This window comes from Paramormyrops kingsleyae, chromosome 23 (genome assembly GCF_048594095.1).
Source record: "Paramormyrops kingsleyae isolate MSU_618 chromosome 23, PKINGS_0.4, whole genome shotgun sequence".
In the NCBI taxonomy this organism is placed as follows: domain Eukaryota; kingdom Metazoa; phylum Chordata; class Actinopteri; order Osteoglossiformes; family Mormyridae; genus Paramormyrops; species Paramormyrops kingsleyae.
In genome coordinates, this window is record NC_132819.1 from 23,576,867 (window position 1) to 23,597,419 (window position 20,553).

Sequence of the window (20,553 nt, forward strand, 5' to 3'; positions counted from 1 at the left end):
GCGATGCAAGGTCTGCCCTCGCCCACAGTGCAGGTGTGACGAGAGGCCGTCAGGTGTCCCATGTACGGCTGACCCACTGGGCTTTCAGAACTATTGTTCTAATCTGCCCAGGGGGAATTCTTGCCCGTGGCTCAATGCTGTTTCCTGGAACACGAAAGCCTTCATTGACAGGCTGACTTTTGTTTTGGCTGCCAGATGCCTTCCGAGTGAGACAAAATCCAGAAGAAACACTGAGTTGGGAGCAGCTGTGGTCAGCGGTCATCTCAGGATCCCCGTGGAGATCTGCTGTGGAAATGGGGTTTGATTTTCGCGACTGAGGCCGGCAAGATTAGCTTTGAAGGGGCAGAGATTTGACCCACAGCAGTCAACATCAATGACTGGGAATAGCAAAGTGCTCCGATTCATAGCTGCCTGCTAACACTTTATATGATGGGGCCCAAACGATATAGCATTATGCTATTATTTATATATTAATTAGCCACAAACTAAGTGTAAGTTACACGTTGTTCTCATTTTAATTCATCACTAATGAATCGTGATGCATCTTTTATCCCCAGCAGTTAGTATATTTCTTACTATATCTGTTAATTCTGTAAACCTTTGTGAGCTACTGAAGGTCATGAATATACTGATCTCGCGTTTGTTCATCATTCATGAATCATGACGTATCAACTCAAGTAGCCACTATATTTGTCCATGATTTCTACATCAGTAGTAAGCGAGATATTACTAAGTATCTGTGTCCTGTCAAGTAGTCTGTTACCAAGTAAAAATGTTACCAATGTCTCTTTTGAAATAGGCCACAATTATTGCTGCTAAACTGCAGCACATCCTGTTGCCTGAAGCATGTGACTTTTAAAGAGTTAAATTTCCCCTGCATTTCCTAAAACTCAATGTCAGACACGAAGTTGGGATGTGCAGATATAAGGATCGCTCTTTCCTTAGAAAAGAAAAATCTGGTTATAAATGCAGCTTTTAAATGGTAGAAAAAAGCTGTTGCTAATTTTCCCAAGATAATCTTGAGCAGAGCTGAAAAACAACCACACTTCACTGGCATCCTCAAAGCAACTTATCTATTTTAATAATATGCAGTGAATCCATGTTAAATACATATTTATGGCATGTCAGATGAAAACAAACCATGCCCTTAGAAATCTGCAGCCTGGGTGCACATGTTTGGAATAAAATGTTCAGTTAAAAAATGAGCTTGCATCATTGTGTAGTTTCAGGAAATAGGGCACTATCAGAACCTCACAGAACCACGAATGCCATCCTGACATGGGTCTCAGTCACCCCTCCCCTCATTGCAGCATCTCCACGATAGCTTGATTATAATGGAATTCAGCGAATTAAAAATGCTCTGGGGGGTTTGGGGCGGGGGATGGGGGGGGTGAGGTGGGGGAGAATGAAGGAATGATACCTGGAGGGGATCGTTCAGCTCTCGTCAGACAGAGAGAGGATTATTGTTGTTGTTGATATAAATTATTTTGCTGCCCTGAGGGGTGAGATGGTCTACTAACTACTGCCCTGTCGCCGTAGAGATGGGTTTTTGTGGTTGTACAACCAATGAGGCAGCCCAGAGCATCATCCCCCCCCCACACCCTGCCACGCCCAGGGTCACAAGAGGGACAGGAGAGATGCAGGTGCGTCTTCCTCCCTGGGGTTTGCAGCCATCTCCGTAGTGACACACGCCCCCCCTTTCTGCCCCCAGCACTCTCCACTCCCCACCGTCTGCGGTGTGCCTTGGGATCACATCTTATCACGAGTGTGAGGCAGCGTCCAGAGAAAACTGCCCTTTACCAACACAGAGAGCCTGCGTGGCTGGGGGGAGGGGGACGGGGGGGGGGGGGGGGTAGACGGGGTCGTGCAGTGACCAGCTTTTATAGAACATTCTCAGAGCCAAATGCTCCACAGCTTGTTCGCATTCCCTGGGTCTGTAAGATGGGGGTGGGGGGGGGGGCATTCCTGTGACACGCGAATGAGAGGATGGAATGGGGACTTTTGGCAGTTTAGGAAACTGGGGGGGGGGGTGAGATGAGATGATGGGGGAAGGGGCAGCTAGCAAACCCAAAGCTGTGACCCAGGGACACAGGAAATGGGTGGCAGGAGGACAATGTTGCACGTCACCTGTCCCACACCTGGACTTCCAAGCCTCTGTCTTACAGAAGCTTTATAAAAGACGATAGACGGAAGGACCGTTTAACCGTTTACCTGCTCACTGCATTCGAATGCAGATTCTCCCTTGAACCCCTTTGATGGATGTCAGCCAGTGTGGCCAGTTTAAGCTCTTGCTGAAGCTCTTTTACTGTGACCTTCGAAGCCTCCATTGCAGCCACTCCTCCACTGCAGCCCCTCCACTGCAACTCCTCCTCCACTGCAGCCCCTCCACTGCAACTCCTCCTCCACTGCAGCCCCTCCACTGCAGCTCCTCCACCACTGCAGATCCTCCTCCACTGCAGCCACTCCTCCACTGCAGCCCCTCCACTGCAACTCCTCCTCCACTGCAGCCCCTCCACTGCAGCTCCTCCACCACTGCAGATCCTCCTCCATTGCAGCCACTCCTCCACTGCAGCCCCTCCACTGCAACTCCTCCTCCACTGCAGCCCCTCCACTGCAGCTCCTCCACCACTGCAGATCCTCCTCCATTGCAGCTCCTCCTCCACTGCAGCTCCTCCACTGCAGCCCCTCCTCCACCTGCTGTCTCCGTGTCCACTGCTTCTGTCCTGCTCTTCCACACAAAAGCCAGCTTTCTTCTTCTGCCCTGTCTCGGATGCTCAGTTACCCCTCCCCTGACTATCCCTTATAATTTCATCCTCCACGCTATCTTCTCTTTGTCTTGATTTTCCTCTTCTCCTGTCAATATGTCTTCCTCTTCCTCATACTCTTCCTCAACCTCAAGCTCTGGGTAGTGACCTTGTTCCGATTAAGGGCCCGCCCGGTGGGCCGCTCTCCCAGCTTGCCGTCACGGCACCCAAACACGCTGGCGATATTCCCGCGGTGCCCCTCCTCGCCCGCGCCGAGCCCCCGCTCTACCGCAGTGTGCTGGAAATTGCTCATTGGCACCCCGGTGGAGCCACATCTTTCTTGGAGCCTTTTTTGCTTGTTTTGAAACGACCCCCCGAGGAACCTGGAGAGAACAAGAATAAAATTCTAACGCGATGCGTGTTGAGACTGGCGGGTCCCACTCACCTCGGCCAGCTTCGGCCTTTGGCAGCTGTGGCCGTTAAGCACGATCTCTTACATCAAATGCTGCATCGCAGGGCACTTAGCTCATAAATACTTTCTTACTCTCTGCCCGCCTTTGTTGCTCACGCTCCAAAAACTCTCCTATCCCCCTCTCACCCCCGCTTTCTCTTCACAGTGTCGTGAATCGGCCTGAACTCAGTCCAAACGCTGAGAGCCTAACGACCAGCTTCAGCGAGAATCGTTCCGCTGAAAGACGTCCAAGGACGAGGAACAACTCAACAAAAGCGTGTGGCCTTCAGCTCCCGCAGGAGAACGTGTAATTAAGTACAAAATGCAGCTATAACGGACGAGTATTGATTCCCAGGACATAAACCAGGCCATTACAAAAAATGCAATTAGCTATTGGCTGAAGGAGTACCTAATTCAAAACAGTTTAGTGACATCACTTGTGTGCACAAGCAGCAAATTAGCTGTAGGTGTAACAACACCCCAACTCCGTGTACGTAAAAATAATATTATTCTAAGTTTTCAAAATATCACAAAGGCACAGTGACCCTATGTTGGATATGCAGTCATGGAAGATGGATGCATGGAAAGCTGAAAAATTTTATCATCTCTTTGTGCGTTTCTGTTTTTCGAGGGTAATAAAGTACAGCTGCGTGACGCGTAATTTTTCACACGTATTTGAAGCAGCAGAAGACGTTAAGTTTAATTTAATTCCCATCTTTACGTGGGGTGTCTGGGTCACACAGCCCGCACCCAGGCCTGACATAGTGCTTGGGGGGGGGGGTGTTATCAGACTGTATGGACCCAAAGCAACTTCACTTGGATGCCTAATACGCCTCGTACTATTTCTGTTCAGGGGTGTAATTGGGTAGGATGTGAGATGCATGTCATTCGGTCACACACAGATGGTGCAATTAATACCAGTGAAATAACACTTTATATGAAATATTTCTCTTGGAGGCTGAAAATGACTCTTTATTTTTATCAGGTTCCAAGTGTCATGCTGCCTGTAGACTCTAAATAAACAGATTAAGTACAGTGGAGGGAGTGGAGGGGCAGCAAAAGTGTCACTGCAGATATGCACCTGTATACATCCTGTCACATCATGAGGAATGTGGCAATTCCACACACACACACACACACACACACACACACACACACACAGAGGTTTGTAATTATATCTTTGTGGGGACTCTCTGTTCATTTCTATAGGAAAAATCCCTACAATGACGACCGTAACCCCTACCCAGCCCTAACCCTAACCATAAGTAACCAAACAAAATGCGAGACTTTTGGCATTTTCAGCTTTTTGATTACATTCACAGATCTTTGTGGAGACCTGAAAAAATGGTCCCCACAATGTCAAAATAACAGGTTTTTGTTACATTATGGGGGACTTTTGGTCCCCACAATGTAATATAAACATAATCTAAACACACACACACACTTACCAGATGAGTCTAGATGACACCTGGATAGCACATTTCATGTTATAGTTATCAAAAGGAAAAAAAAAATTACACACTTAGGTGTGTAAAGACAGTGGTGTGTAGTCATGCCCCAGAGCCTCTTCAAAATTATGCTTTGCCTAACCATAGTGCCTGGAGAACAGCACCCCGTGTGTTCAGCTGACTGAATTACATGAAATGTGACTAAGTCACATGAGAGGAAGGTATTTCTCTTGTCAATCGCTGTCAACATGCATATATGGTCTTGGAAAAAATTAATACACTGGTTTACATACAACAGACGCCAAAAAGGTAACAGGACATTAACTGTGTCTTGGGTAAATTACAGAGAATTGCTGGGAAAGGATCCTCCCTAAGGCTAGCAGCTGGTTGGCAGCTATTTGGAACAATTTGTATTAAATTGCACTGTGATATTTAACAGCACACAGCTGTACTGCTACGTAAACATTGCACTTTGAGCCCTGTCACATTCATATAATCGCCATGCAGACAAAGTGCTGAGAACACGACGTGATTCCTGATGAAACATACAGCTGTAGAGTCTCCACCAGAAGGTCCACGTCTCTGGAACAAAGAGGAAGCAACCAGGTAAGTTTCAGCAGCTTCGATGCTAACGTTGGTTTGCACAACACAGAACCATGAAGAACCTGCTGGAAAAAATCAGGAGGACTCAAGTTTTCCAGTTCAAAGGTTTCCTGACTTGGAGATGATGTTCTCCATCCGTCTAGCCATTCATTAGGAAAAACCCAAAGATGAAACATGCTTCAATCGGCCACTGAAGCTTTCCTCCCGGCTTCCCAGAAGCCGCCTGATTGGCTGCAGAACAGTCCGACTATTTAAATGCTCTGCACTGGTCGTCTCCTCCTACTTGGCATGTGTCCTCTTGCCAAGCCACGCAACTTCACAGTGTGTCTCCACCTCCACTGCCCTTCCTTTTTCCTGGATCTCATCCCCTAAACCAGTGCTTCTTAACTGAAGTAGCCTCTGGAGTCACATTTGTCCTTAGCCATTAAGTCACGAAATTTCAGGACAAATTTATTCCCCAAAAAGCAAAGAGTGCAAAACACAAACCTTGTCCCGTGACCCACATTTGGGTCGCGACCCACCAGTTGAGAAACAGCTCCAGTACGTCATCCTATCAGACACCCATCTGCTATCCAACACTCGGCCAACCAGTGCAGAAGCAGGAAATGAAACCATCACTCTTGACACTGGACATTGTTTTAACACAAAGGTCACCTGCAGTCGGAGAGTGGACATGGTCGTCATGTCTGAGAAGAACGTGGTAATAATCCATGGAGGTCACGTAGCACCGAATTGCTGAATTTTAACATCCTCCCCTTATGTCCATGCTGGATAATAGGTGCAGTCCATCAATCTGGCAACCACCCATGTCCTTGTTTCTGGGAAGGGATGTTGCAGTCAAGGTCAATAGGTAATTAACACTTGAGAAAAGCCACTGAGAGATTGTTTTTATTTTTTTGGTGGACAAAGCTTTGTAGATGTACTTCCATTTCACTTTATTGTCTAATTTTCCCATGGATTATCTTAAGAAGGCATCACAGTGTGGGATCTAGTATTAATCTTCTTGAAATTACTTCTCTTTTTTGAGGGAGGGGATAGAAAAACAAACTCTCCTTTGTGACACATCTCTGCCTGCTGACAGACATTAAAACATTCTGGGCATAAGTGCCTTTGTCAAAATCGTCTAGTTATACTTCATTTTAATGCTGGGTTTTACATAAATGCGGTAAAAGCACTAAAAAGCATCCAAGAAACATTAAAAATGTGATAAATCTGATAACTAAAGAAAGACAGAGCTACAACTGGTGACTTTTCTATGGCACCAAACACGTTGCTGTCATTTTGCGTTTAATAACTTGTTATATGTCGGGATCCTGAGATGGACATTCTGACCAGTCTCCTGCCATGTTCCGCTTCCTCAGATCGGTTCCAGGCCGACTGCTTGATCCCTGTGCAGGATAATGGGTTATTGAGGATGGATGGATCGATTAGATATTGGGGCCCTGTAATGAACTGGCATCCTGTCAAAATCACGGCATGGGGAATGCAGGATCTGATGACATAAATCCATACGAGGCCCCCAAGGCCACTGACACACAGGAAAGTAAAGGTTCTTACTGGAAGATGCAGAACACATCAACACGACAGAAGGTACCATTCTATGGTCACTACCTGCCTCAAGAGGAATCTAAGACTGAACAACAGGTGGCACTAGACTTGTGACAAGTACAATACTGTGCAAAAGTCTAAGGCACTCAAAGAAAATTATATTTAAATTATCTTTAAGTTGGTATAAAACTATGATTTTTTTCTGTCAAAGTGTGTCAGCCATTTCGAAACCTCTCCTAAAGTCACCCTAGTATTTACAGCAACCATCCAATATACCCATATTGACTTGACCGCTAGCATGCTGTTATTTAGGGTAATCAATACCTTATTGAGTTATTAACTAATTAACTCAATTAATTAAGTGAGCTGGTGGTGAAATTTAATAAATACATGGAATGACGGAGGTGTCCCTGAGGAGAGTTTTGGGAAGTGAATCGTGATCATCTAGCCATCCAACAAGATACCAGTAAGTTTCAGGAGAACAGAAAACATTTACAGTGCCTGACAAAAGTCTTGTCGCTTAACCAAGTTGTAGGAACAACAAATAATAACTTGACCTGTAGTTAATCAGTTGGAATCAGAAATGGCTTATGAGAAAAGGCAAAGCCCTCAACATTATGCTTACTATACCACAATAAAGTTTTGCATCATTCATTGAGTTTTGTCATGTAATTAGGACAGAAAGGTCAACTTTTGCCTGGAAAAAAGTCTTGTCATATGCAAAAATAATGTAGAAATTATACATAAATTTCATTTAGAATACACAAACATGCTACAATAACATCAGAACATAAAGTCATGGTGCCTTGGAAAAAAAAAAATAATAATGTGTATGACTCCCATGAGCTTGGAGGACCACATCCATACGTCTTGGCAATGACTGAAATAACTTGTTGATGAAGTCATCAGGAATGGCAAAGAAAGCAATTTTGCAGGACTCCCAGGGTTCGTCTAGATTCTTTGGTTTCGTCTTCCAAGCCTCCTCCTTCATCTTACCCCAGACATGCTGAATAATGTTCATGTCTGGTGACTGGGCTGGCCAATCCTGGAGCAGCTTGATCCTCTTCAGTTTCAGGAACTTCAATGTGGAGGCTGAAGTATGAGAAGGAGCGCCATCCTTCTGCAGAATTTGCCCTCTCTTATGGTTTGGAATGTAATGGGCAGCAAGAATATCTTGATACTTCAGGCTGTTGATGTTGCCATCCACTCTGCAGATCTCTCGAACACCCCCATGGATGTAACCCCAAACCATGATTTTTCCTCTACCAAACTTGACTGTTTTCTGGGTGAATTTTGAGTTCATGCGGGTTCCAACAGGTCTCCTGCAGTATTTGCGGCATTTGGTATGTAGTTCAATGGATGATTCGTCAGAAAAATCAACCTTCTGCCACTTTGCCTCTGTCCATCCTTGCTGCAAGCTGTGGGCCTTGGCAAATTCAACATGCTTTTTTTGTTGTGTTCTTGTTAATGCTGGTTTCTGAGCACTAATTTGACCATGGAGACCACTGCGTGCGAGAATTCGAGAATCTGTTCTTGTAGACACAGCGGTTTCTGGTGACCAGTTCTGATGTAGCTCTGCTGCAGTTGAAAAAGGGTTGGCCCTGGACATTCGAAGCAACAAACGGTCCTCTCAAAGAGTTGTCTTACGGGGTCTGCCTGACCTGGGCTTGTCATGAACATCACCAGTTTCTTTATATCTTTTTTTAATCCTCTCCACTTGATGTTTGGATACATTAACGATGTCTGCCACCTCAGCAGCAGACTTGGTCTGTGGTTGAATCTTTGGCATGTTTTCAGAAGCCAGGCTGCACTTCAAGTGAAGGTCTGGTGTGCTGGGGTTCTTTTTATTACACACCTGGGATTATGTTAATTACAATATTTGTCACAGGTGAACCTCTAATTTGTGATTGGTTGAATAATTAAAAGACATGACAAGACTTTTGTCCTTGCAAAAACAGGTGTTTTGGACTTTAACAAGCTGTGAACATCAGGACACTTTTTGACTGTTTCATTTTGCACCCAGTTATTAATATGAAAGCCCTTGGCATTAAATTGATCCATTCATTGTAACAATTGATTGATTAGAAATAAAGTTATATGCCTTTTTAAGTTACTATGTCCTTATGTGACAAGACTTTTGTCAATGACTGTGTGTCTTTTTCATATGCTGAAATGTTAAGTAGTGTTTTTGTTTGGAGCAAATATATATTTACTACCCAGATAAATAGATTTAAACATAACCTTTGACTTTTGCAGAGTACTGTGTGTTGTGGGTAAATTTTTTTAAAAGTAACTAACCTCACTTTAGGGTAAAATAGTCAAACATCCGCTTAGGCTTCGTCAGTGTTTTCAGTCAGTCAAGGTTTCAAATTTCAGTTTTCAACGAAAAAGCTGCTAAACCAGGTGAAATGCGTCACTTCCACACTCACAGTCAAACTGTGAACGTCACCCGTGACATACAGGACCCCATGTCCCAGAAGGTCACCCATGACATACAGGACCCCATGTCCCAGAACGTCACCCGTGACATACAGGACCCCATGTCCCAGAAGGTCACCCGTGACATACAGGACCCCATGTCCCAGAAGGTCACCCGTGACATACAGGACCCCATGTCCCAGGACGTCACCCGTGACATACAGGACCCCATGTCCCAGAAGGTCACCCGTGACATACAGGACCCCATGTACCAGAAGGTCACCCGTGACATACAGGACCCCATGTCCCAGAACGTCACCCGTGACATACAGGACCCCATGTCCCAGAAGGTCACCCGTGACATACAGGACCCCATGTCCCAGAAGGTCACCCGTGACATACAGGACCCCATGTCCCAGAAGGTCACCCGTGACATACAGGACCCCATGTCCCAGAAGGTCACCCGTGACATACAGGACCCCATGTCCCAGAACGTCACCCGTGACATACAGGACCCCATGTCCCAGAAGGTCACCCGTGACATACAGGACCCCATGTCCCACATGTCCACTGTGGGCCGGATAGAAGCACGGCATCGGCGCCTCGCTAGCGACAGAACACACATCCATCTTGTGTACAGAGCTTGACTCCATATAGGATATTAATGCCGTATTCTTCACCCATCTGCCGATGGGAATCTGGAAAGGTGGGAAATATCTGCCGGCTGAAAAACGTATAAATCACTCCCTCCACTGGCCGGAATGTACCATGTTTTCTCTCTGATAACTACGGACTGGACACTGACTCATAGTCAGAGCTGGGGGGATCCGGGGGGGGGGGCCGGGGGCTCAGGCAATAAACCTCTGCTGTCTTTCCCTTCTTTCCCGTGTGTTTTCAATTTCAGCTCCCTCGTTCCCATGCGCCGGAGGCCAGGCGGGGCTTCATCGGCCAACGCCGCCTGCATCACCCACTCTGGGCCTGTATGATGGCAATAACTCACACAAGCCAACTGGGCCTGGTTCCCTAGAGAGCCGCCGCGTCACCAAACGCTTGGCGTCAGACGGCGCTATCCTGAATCAGTGGGCAGAAAGCTTGGCCGACCGTGTTCCCTTGATGGCACCGCCTGCTGGAGAATTCAAACCAGGTTCCAGGTCAGGTCTGCCTGGGTTTCTTCGATAAAATTAATGTAAACCTTCACATGTAGCGAAGCCCTATGCTCATACAGTGCTAACAGACACTTCGTTTCGCCATGGAATGCATGCAGCAGGTGGTGCTGTGACATGAACGCATGATCCTGGGATTCTGCTACGAATCTAGGAAGAGACCCAGCCATACTTGACCTCCAGTAAGGTCCAAAGGTGTAAACGTGCCCAAACTGCTGATCTTAAGTGTCACTGTTTAAATGTCAGCGCAATTAGACATGGGGAGGTGGTGATCAGCGATTACTGTAATCGGGGGTTGTAGAAAATACATAACAATTTAAATATTCTCGTTAGTGGTTTCTGGTCATGTCCTTTGTGGTTTGTCCTCTTACGCTCTAATTTCTCTTTTCAAGGTACTCACCAGAATCCTTGGTAACAGCCCGACCGTTAAATGTGACACCATCAGTAAAGGGATAAGCTGCGAGTTGGGGGTGGGGGGGCCTCATTTTACCCCCTCAGGTTAAAAAAATGCCAGAGTAAATCACAGAAGTACCTTCGGAATGTCAGGAGATCAAGTCACGGTAACGAAACGGCCTTCAGCCTGACGAAAAATGGGGCATAGGGTGTAAATTAATGTCCCCCCAGTGTGGGACATCCCATAATACCGATCCATACACTGAGAAAGCGTTAAATGATGTTGCACTTTTTCAAAGTGCCATACTTTTTTCTCAATTTGTGCCACGCACATGTGATTAACGATGCGCGCCTGAAGAAATGCAGTCTGGGTAACGGAGCTCTGATGTCACTTCCTGATAAATGAATTTTAAAGGGAACATTTTTAGGACACTCTTTGCAATAGCTCACTTAACAGCCTATGGAATGGTATAGCATAATTTAATGACTGATTTGGTTTCACTCCTGACTTTGCAAACCCTCTCTCTGTAATCGTTTGATCATGCTTTGCATTTTTTATTAGACAGTTACAGGTTAAGCTCACTGGGGCTATTCTGCATTATACATGGTTAATGCCATAACCTAACTATTTATCAACCTGATACTGATCCCTTACACTCCCTTCTCTTTAGCCATCTGGGCCTGAGCTGACAGATCATCAACTGGACCCAGACATCCGGACCGCGATGGCGCCTCGTGAGCGGATCCATATGTTGGCGTGATGCAGCATACCGACACGGCTGTCTGTGATGCCTCTCCCCCCGCCTCCAGCTGCCTGATGTCACCCCCACCTGCCTGCATCCACCCAGCCTGCCTTTACCTTTATGTTTGCCATCGTGGAGACGGAATAGGCTCCATTACCCTCTCTGGCGGGGTCCGGCGACTGCTTTCGGTTTTCCCCACTATTGGAACCTTTTTATTTTGGTTCCCCACTCCATCTGGGGCAAAGACTATAAAATCAACTTGGCCAGGACTAATAAAAACGTGCCAAGCTAAGTAAAACTTGACGGGTCGATCGACCTTCGAGCATTGTCAGAGGTCGCACGTTACAAATCGACTCCCTTCGGCATTAAGGTAAATTTGACCCCCAATAACACCTTTTGTGAATTCTCATTTGTCCAGTAAGGTTAAGAGAGAGCATTTACAGGGTGGTGGAGTCTGAAGACATCAACAAAAATGTCAAACAGTCAGCCAACCATGTCCTCAATGCAATGAGTCAAGTAAAGAGACCAACTGTTTGGGAATTCTGGCTCAAAAGGGAGGCACTGAACCCAAAACTCCACCCCATATCCATCAAAGGTCAAAGGTCAGCAAATCCCTTGGGCCCTAAACTCACATGAGGGGTCACTCACCCAATGGGACCATTTCCCCAGGCCTGTTATTTTGACGATGATCTCTAGTAGCCCACGTATGGATCACTCGCTCGCCGTCATTAAGGGGAGATAATGCCGTCCTCTGCACCTTCGCTCAGAGCGGAGTAGATGAGGTGAAAGAAAGGGTGAGAATAAAGGGCAGTGATCCCACTTCTCGCAACGGCGGTTGGCATCGTAATTGCACATTGGCCATTATTCTTTGCAGTACTGCCTCTGCATTAGCAGGAAACGTGGTCAGGACATTAATGCGACTCGACTCATCTGTTTAAGTGATTCATTAAATTGAGAACTGACTGGAATGCCGGACTGGATGGAGAACCACAGGTCTGTGCGCTTGAATCCCAGCCATAAAAAAAGATATAATTCTTCTCCCTAATTATGTCGAGGTCGCTAGGCTAAGGTTTGCGTTTAAGTTTATAAATGGTGCTAACTTCAGTCTAGCTTCAGGAAATGGGCCTGTTACCGTGGTTACGGGGTAATGGCAGATGCCGATTCTGAAGAGCAATCGGGGCCGTTTTGTTGGCCACCGGCGGCTGAGGATGTTCCAGCTGGGTGGGCTTCCCTTTCAGTCAGCCGGGGGAGGATATTCAGCCTTTCAGGAAACAGTGAGAAAAGCCCCCCCTTCCCCCGAAAGCGACGTGCTGGTCGTCTGCCGTCTGAAAGCTTCCACGGCAGGTGAGTGGATGATCTCGCTTGCACCACAGCATGAAAGGATGAGGGATTCACATATCTCCACATATCTCCACATATCTCCAGAGCACTGTCTTCATATTCATCTCCATCTGCAGAAGTGTCAGAATTTGAGTCATTATTAGGGTTTTTTATATGCAACTGTACTAAATGAGGAACATGGAAAACATTTAATAAAACACGTTTAATCATCAGCTTAGAGGGAAAAAATGTGACTGCAGACCCACAGAGTACAATAGAATAGCTTTTTAATCTTCCAAAAACCACACCTTTGTACCTAGGATGATGATTGAAATCACATCCTGTTACCTAAATAGCCCCCAATATAGTGCATCCTGGGTAGAGCGAATTCTGAGTAGCAAATCTTACTCAGTATATAGTGCACTATAAAATACCCACAATGCACTACAAATTGTAGTGTGCAGCCAATGTACGGCATGATATTCCGTGTATATCAAGTATAGCAATACAAAGGCGACAAAACTGCTCAACCTGATGATGAAATAGGACGTCTGCTACACAGATTTAAGCACGTATTTTAATATTTTTCAAAGCACCTTACAATAATAATGATAATAATAATAACAATTTTCTGAAGTTCACATTCCAATTTTAAATAAATATTTTCTATCCATCCATCCATCCATCCAACCAACCATCTATTAATCCACCCATTGTAACCGCTTACCCTGTTCAGGGTCGCGGGGGGTCCGGAGTTTATCCCGGAAGCCATGGGAGGCAGGGAACAACCCAGGATTGGGCACCAACCTATCAAAGATAACAATTTTACGTTATATTTTTAAATAAATTACAGACTTGCACATGCATAATCACTTTATCTGCATTATTCTGATTATGATGTTGCTGTATTTTACTAATCTCAAATGTCAGCCGTCAAATGTTGCTAGGATACCGACAGAGAGCATCTTGGAATGTCATATTCGAAGCTTGTTTCACCAACTGATTCCCAATATAGGGAACGACATAGATTTCCCTTTTGCGATTGCGGAGTGAGAGAATGAGTGAGCCGTTCTGAACACGGCAGAGGTTTGTTTTTAAGGAGCATGTTGACCTTTGACCCCCATCTTACTGCAACCTGGAACGGCTCCTTCTGCGAGGAAGCAGCGAACGGAAGATGGATGGCGATGGAACAGCCTGGGATAAAGGAAGAAACTCCAGTAAATAAGAAAAATGCTCCTCACATATGTCATATAAACGGATGACCCCACGGCGCGGAAGATAAGTCGGGCAGGCAGCTGAGTCAGGTTGTAATATGGCCATTTATTGGGTTTCTCTGGTGTGGTATCATGTACTGAATTTCAGCAGTTCAACACCACCCCCCCTCCCCTCCCCACCCCGCCCCCCAGCCTCTCGCTGCGTGCAGTGGCTGTGCCGCAGAAGCTGCCAACGCTGTAAAACACTCAAATTGCCTCATTAAAGGCGGCGAGTGGGAGACCCTGCACTGGGTGGGGGGCCAGGTTTGGGGAGCAGGACCACCACACCGTGCCGGTGCGCCGCGCTCGCCAACCCCCCCTCGCTGTGACGTACAGTTCTGCCCCCCCTCGGGTTTCTATGTAAATATCCCTGCCTAAAGGGACACAGAAAGGACAAAAGTGGAATTTATCCCAGAATGTGCAGTAAATGTACAGCCTCCCGTGTGTCTCGAGCCTCGTACCTTGCGCCTCTGACCTCGTACCCTGCGCCTCTGGCCTCGTACCCTGTGCCTCGGGCCTCGTACCCTGTGCCTCGGGCCTCGTACCCTGCGCCTCTGGCCTCGTACCCTGCGCCTCTGACCTCGTACCCTGCGCCTCGGGCCTCGTACCCTGCGCCTCTGACCTCGTACCCTGCGCCTCGGGCCTCGTACCCTGCGCCTCTGGCCTCGTACCCTGCACCTCTGACCTCGTACCCTGTGCCTCCGGGCTCTCCCTTCCGGAGAATCCATTCATATACCTGGATGGCTGGATATAAACACGATTCACTTATTGTGTCGTTTTCTGAACATTTCTGACCGAACCGTTCCCTTTTCTCTTCTGGATGTATTGTATTTCTCTGCAATTCCATTTTCCTCAGTAGGATTGTTTTTAATTCCGCTAACAATCTATTGTGGAAACGTTTAATCATGAAGCACTCAGGATCCGGAGACAGTGAAATGCCGCTTTTCGTTGCTAGGCGTGAAAACAACGGAACAAAAAGATAAACCGGTCTGATGAGGGAGGTTGGGCGTTCGACGTGCCTCCAGTAGATGCATCAGATCCCAGCTAATCACGCGGCATTACACTGAACGGCTCATGAACTGTGCAACACGCAAAATAAGGCCGGTGGTGGCGCGTCTGATTAGACTTATGATTGTGAGACAAAAATAACAATCCGCTAATTGGATTAGAGTCAAGGAACCATAATGAGCAAGCTACAATCAGCTCGCTAAGCCGCGTTTCAGTTTATAGCTTGTGTGTTGTAGCTTGGCTGCTGGTCGCTAAAGCTACTCCGTTTGGGTCAGTAGAGAGGCGAGGGCTTTGAGAGAGAAGGAAGTGAGAAGACGAGCCGCCCTTGGTCTATCTGCTGTCCCAGTCTCCTTTAATGCGGATGCCAGCATCTTGGCGAGGAAGTTAACAATGATGACCCTGCTGTCCTATCGAGAGTAAAGCGAAATGATGCCTGTGGAACAACAAGCGAGAACCTGCCTTCCACACTCTGTCTGGAATGGGAAACGGGTCTCTCCAGGTTAAGCGGAGTGCCCTTCAGTGGAAAGAAAGAATGAATCAGAGGGACGTGTGGAACAAGGGTTTGTGTGTGTGTGTGTGTGGGGGGGGGGAGAGAGAGAGAGAAAGGGTGAGAGAGATTATTTTTAGATGGATGCATGCCTGTATTTGTGGACGGGAAGACAGATTAACGGTCATGCCTCATTTGTTTTTTCAAAGTTATTAAAAAGACGTTTTTTTTCTCTTTGTTCCTCACTGCCAATTTTTTCTTGACAAGAACCCAGCGTTTGATTGCACAGCCGCACCTAGTCTTACACAGACCACACGTTTCCACGGATTTTCGTTTTTCCAGAAAACAATTCTTGGTTGTTTTCCTCTCTGACGTCACAGAGCTAGCCTGTATTAATAATACATCCAGAGTCAGAGCACAGATGTTTACTTTGTTTTTAATTTTACCGAAAAGATCAGCGCAACCATGATTGTCCCCATTGCTCAGCCAGCAGTGGCCTTCTCAGTGGACCTTGAGCTCTGCACATTATCTAGAAGACTTGAACCAATCATTTGTCAGGTGTCATGCTGTTCAGACGTTGTCATTTTTATTGGTCGGAATTTCTGGGGGGTAGAGTTTTGACCCATTCAATTGGCCGTGGATGGGGCCAAATTGCAAGTGAACTGATGGAAAGTTTGCAGAAGATTAGGGGGAGAAACAGCACACGCTGAGGAGACATAGTGAGGCCACCCCCGTCCCTGGAGGCCGAGGTACGTTCCTTTAAATTTCATCAAAGGCATCGATGCAAACTGAGGTTTGTCTTGCTCATGTATCGATCAGGCTAATAAAGTCGGCCGTGGATGGCTTTCGAGGTTTGGGTCGTGCCGATGATGCCATTGGTGGCTGCACCTATAAAGGTGCGCTGAGGAGACCTGCCTGACTGTGGCAAAGACCGAGAGGCTCTCAAAGACAAACTAAAGGCTGGTCCTAAGATATCATGAAGAGTGACAAATATTTCACATGAGTTCCTCCATTATTGCCGAGGGCCTGATGGAGAGACTCTGAAGGTACCAGAGCAAAGAACTAAATGATAAAATAATGGCCGCCAACTCAAAACATTACAAATGTGAGAACTTCCAGTAACTACGGAAAAATATGGAACCAATTAAAAGAACAACTCTGTGATTAAATGCAGGAGTATTAACATCAACACTGGCCCCTGGGCTGTGTCACTTGTCACAGAACTCCCTACTAGGGGAGGGGGGGGTCCCTGATGATAAGATTTAGAACAGTCTGGAGACGTCATTTATCATAAAAATATGGGAGACGTCACATCCTGTATTGCAGGGCTGCTGTTGGGGATTTTGGACCCTATGAAAGCATATCATATTTGCCCCCCCAATCCAATTATGCTCCTGTTTTTTTAGGGCCCCCGTCCTAACTTTCCCACCCGTTATGGCAAACCTGCTTCATTGGTTCAAAACGTGACACAGCATTTTATTTTTCAATACAGTCTGATTCCATATAATACAGAACAAGCGGCGACTCCAAGTAAAAAATGTTATTAACCAGCGTTGGTGTCACGCCCCGCTCCGTCCGCTCCTCATGTGTGCCACGCCCACCTCATTACCTCGTGTTCAGCCCTGAGTGTGATCACCTGTGTCCTGTTAGGTCTAGCTTGTCTTTTGTATTTAGTCCTCGTCTGAGTCAGTCTTCCCGAGATCTGTCATTGTATTGTCCATCGATGTCCGTCTGTCGTGCAATAAGCCCACGTTTACCTGACTTCCTGGCTGCTCTCGCCTGCTTCCCTGCTCGCCTCCAAGCCGAACGTGACAGTTGGTTGAGGCCCCTTTGCAGTGGATGCCCCATTCATTGAAGTACCCCCTGCCTGGATTAACCTGAATGGGTGAGCAAATTCACCCAAAACAATCGCCCAGGATCTGGGGCTCGGAATCTCCGCGGTATCACGATCAGGGCCGAATCCATTGCGATCCAGCAGCTGTAAAAGCTGAAGGAAGAGACGTGTCTGCGAGCGAGACCAGAGCACAGCTGCCACACCTCTGGGAGTCCTGTGATTTCAGCCGCGACATACAGGTATCGGCTTTCAAGCGGCAGGGATGGGGGGATACGGCCCACAGCGCAGCGCACCGTGCTGCCTCTCCCTCTTCCCCCCCTTCTGTCTGTCCGCACTCCCTTCACATCACTGTGCGGGGATGCCAGCCCTTCCCTGAACAAGGTACTGCGAAAATAATTAATCTGCTCAGAATTCCAGAGTGCCGTAACGCAGGAAGTGATGTAACATTCAGAGCCTCACACTGTCAAGAGAGCCCCTTAAACCCATAAAATGGGGGGGGGGGGGGGGTCGGGACGGGGGTAAATTGAAGTTTTATGATCGACATGAAATATTACCTTAAAAACGGCTTTTAAAGAGAAACACAGTAGCACATGTGTACTTTTAAGATTTATAGCTTTCAAAACCAATTTACGCATCTTTTAAAACTAGCATTAAAGTTAAAAAACAGTTAAACAGGTCCTATTCCATTAAAAATAAAAACTTTTTAAAAATCCATATATCTATAATATGCATATATATATTTTTTCTTCGCATGGTCATTTCATTGATAAAATGCTGCTTCTGTCCGTATGTCTAGTAAAATAAACACTATCAGACTTTTCTTGCACTGATGTGCACAGGCTGCTGGCATCTGTATCTGTTCATTTCTCTTTCACAAGTTTCTGAATCTGAGCCGAGAAAAATATCAGTGACTTACGTGCAGCGAAACTTCCAGTAACGTGCGGTAATGGAGGGCAGGGAGACTTGGCCACGGCTGTGGGGCTTATGCTGAAGGTTTTCCCCTTTCGGGGGCAGACGGCAACTTTGGCTGGGGCCCACATGATATACATGGAAACCCCAAAAACTTGAGAGCTGTGTTGCCTCATGGGCGGGGGGGAGGGTATCTGAAATACTCAGAATAATCACAGAATGAAACGAAGATGTGGCCATGAATCTGCAGGCTAGCGGCACGGAGGAGGAGAAAAGAAACGACAGACGTATAGAAATGTGACACAAATCCCTGACTCTCCCACCACATACACAAACGCCCCCTTCCCAGAAACCCTTTGTGAAGGCGACGTAGCACATGATCAGTCCCTAAATTGCCAGTGTTTATAAGTGATACTATTGTGGCTGACAAGGAACAGTTATTTATTCAGTGCTGGTCGACACAATAGGCCGCATATGTCAAACCCATAGTCCGTGAGCCACACCCAGCCACAGCACAACTTTTTACACCCCATGAAATTATTTTGATATTTTGTTACCAATGTCCCAGGAATAGGGGGAGTAATGGTACACAATATTCGTGGTTCGGTACAAACATTGGTTTTTGGTAACTGTGTTTGACCCTTGCATTGGACAACATGAGAGGCCACCTAGGGCGCCATCTTCTGTGAGGGCGCTTTCTTCTGTGAGGGCGCTGTCTTCTGTGAGGGCGCTTTCTTCTGTGAGGGCGCTGTCTTCTGTGAGGGCGCTTTCTGCTGTGAGGGTGCGTCTTCTGTGAGGGCGCGTCTTCTGTGAGGGCGCTGTCTTAGCAAGTCACTTTCCCTTTGTCTCAGACAGGGGGCGCCATCTTCTGTGAGGGCGCTTTCTTCTGTGAAGGTGCGTCTTCTGTGAGGGCGCTGTCTTCTGTGAGGGTGCGTCTTCTGTGAGGGTGCGTCTTCTGTGAGGGCGCTGTCTTAGCAAGTCACTTTCCCTTTGTCTCAGACAGGGGGCGCCATCTTCTGTGAGGGCGCTTTCTTCTGTGAGGGTGCGTCTTCTGTGAGGGCGCTTTCTTCTGTGAGGGCGCTGTCTTCTGTGAGGGCGCTTTCTTCTGTGAGGGTGCGTCTTCTGTGAGGGCGCTGTCTTAGCAAGTCACTTTCCCTTTGTCTCAGACAGGGGGCGCCATCTTCTGTGAGGGCGCTTTCTTCTGTGAGGGTGCGTCTTCTGTGAGGGCGCTGTCATAGCAAGTCACTTTCCCTTTGTCTCAGACAGAGGGCGTCATCAATGACATTTACATCATGTGGACTTATTGTTCGTGATTTATTTCAGGAAAACCATCAAACCAAAGCATGTGTGTGTCCAGTGTCAACTGGCCTAGTAAAGAAGTATAACATTCACATCTTACATATTTAGCAAACGCTTTGGTCCAAAGGAACCTACAAGTGAGCACATTGCAGACACTCCAGCTCTCAAGGATACAAGCAGGCATAAGTGCGTCACTCACATTATCTTCATGTCCACCGTGAGAAATCGGGCGACAGTGGCTGAATGAGTGAATGCCTGAATGCACAAATGCTCCCCCCCCCCGCCCACGTTTCCATCAGCGGCACAGAAGACGAGCCCCCACCCCGGGATCAATCAGCAGCCACTGGCCTTGTTGCTGCTGGGGGGGGGGGGTGACGTGACAATCAATCCGCCGCGCTCCGAAATCCAAGGAATCTTTACCCCGGGTGCAGAAGCTCGGAGGACGTCTACAACTTTTCCAACTTTAATTACAGAACGCCGCTGAAAAGAGCAGGAAGTTAAACATCAAATCCATTCCCATTATCGTACCGTTAAAGCATACATAATCACATCCTCACCCCATCTGGATGGCAGACAATTTCAAATCAATTGCTTTGGCATAATTCCCTTAAGTACAGGAATGTTCAAGAAATACTTCCAGTATGTGTTTGAGCTTTCCGCATGTGGTAAAAATGTCCTTTTGGTCATTTAATGTCATTTTCATTCTGATTATTCTGCAGGTATTTTAAAAGTACTAGAACTTTTGGACCAGAAGACCCATCGAGTGCTTTTAGTTTCACAAGCAGAAGATCTAGAGCCACTCAAAGAGGTTTTACGGGGTGAGGGTACAGGGGTTCTGGGGGGGGGGGGGGGGGGGGGCAGAGTCAGCCGGTGAGTACATAAAAATATAAGGAATTTACAAACGAGAGGAGGCCATTCGGCCCATCAAGCTC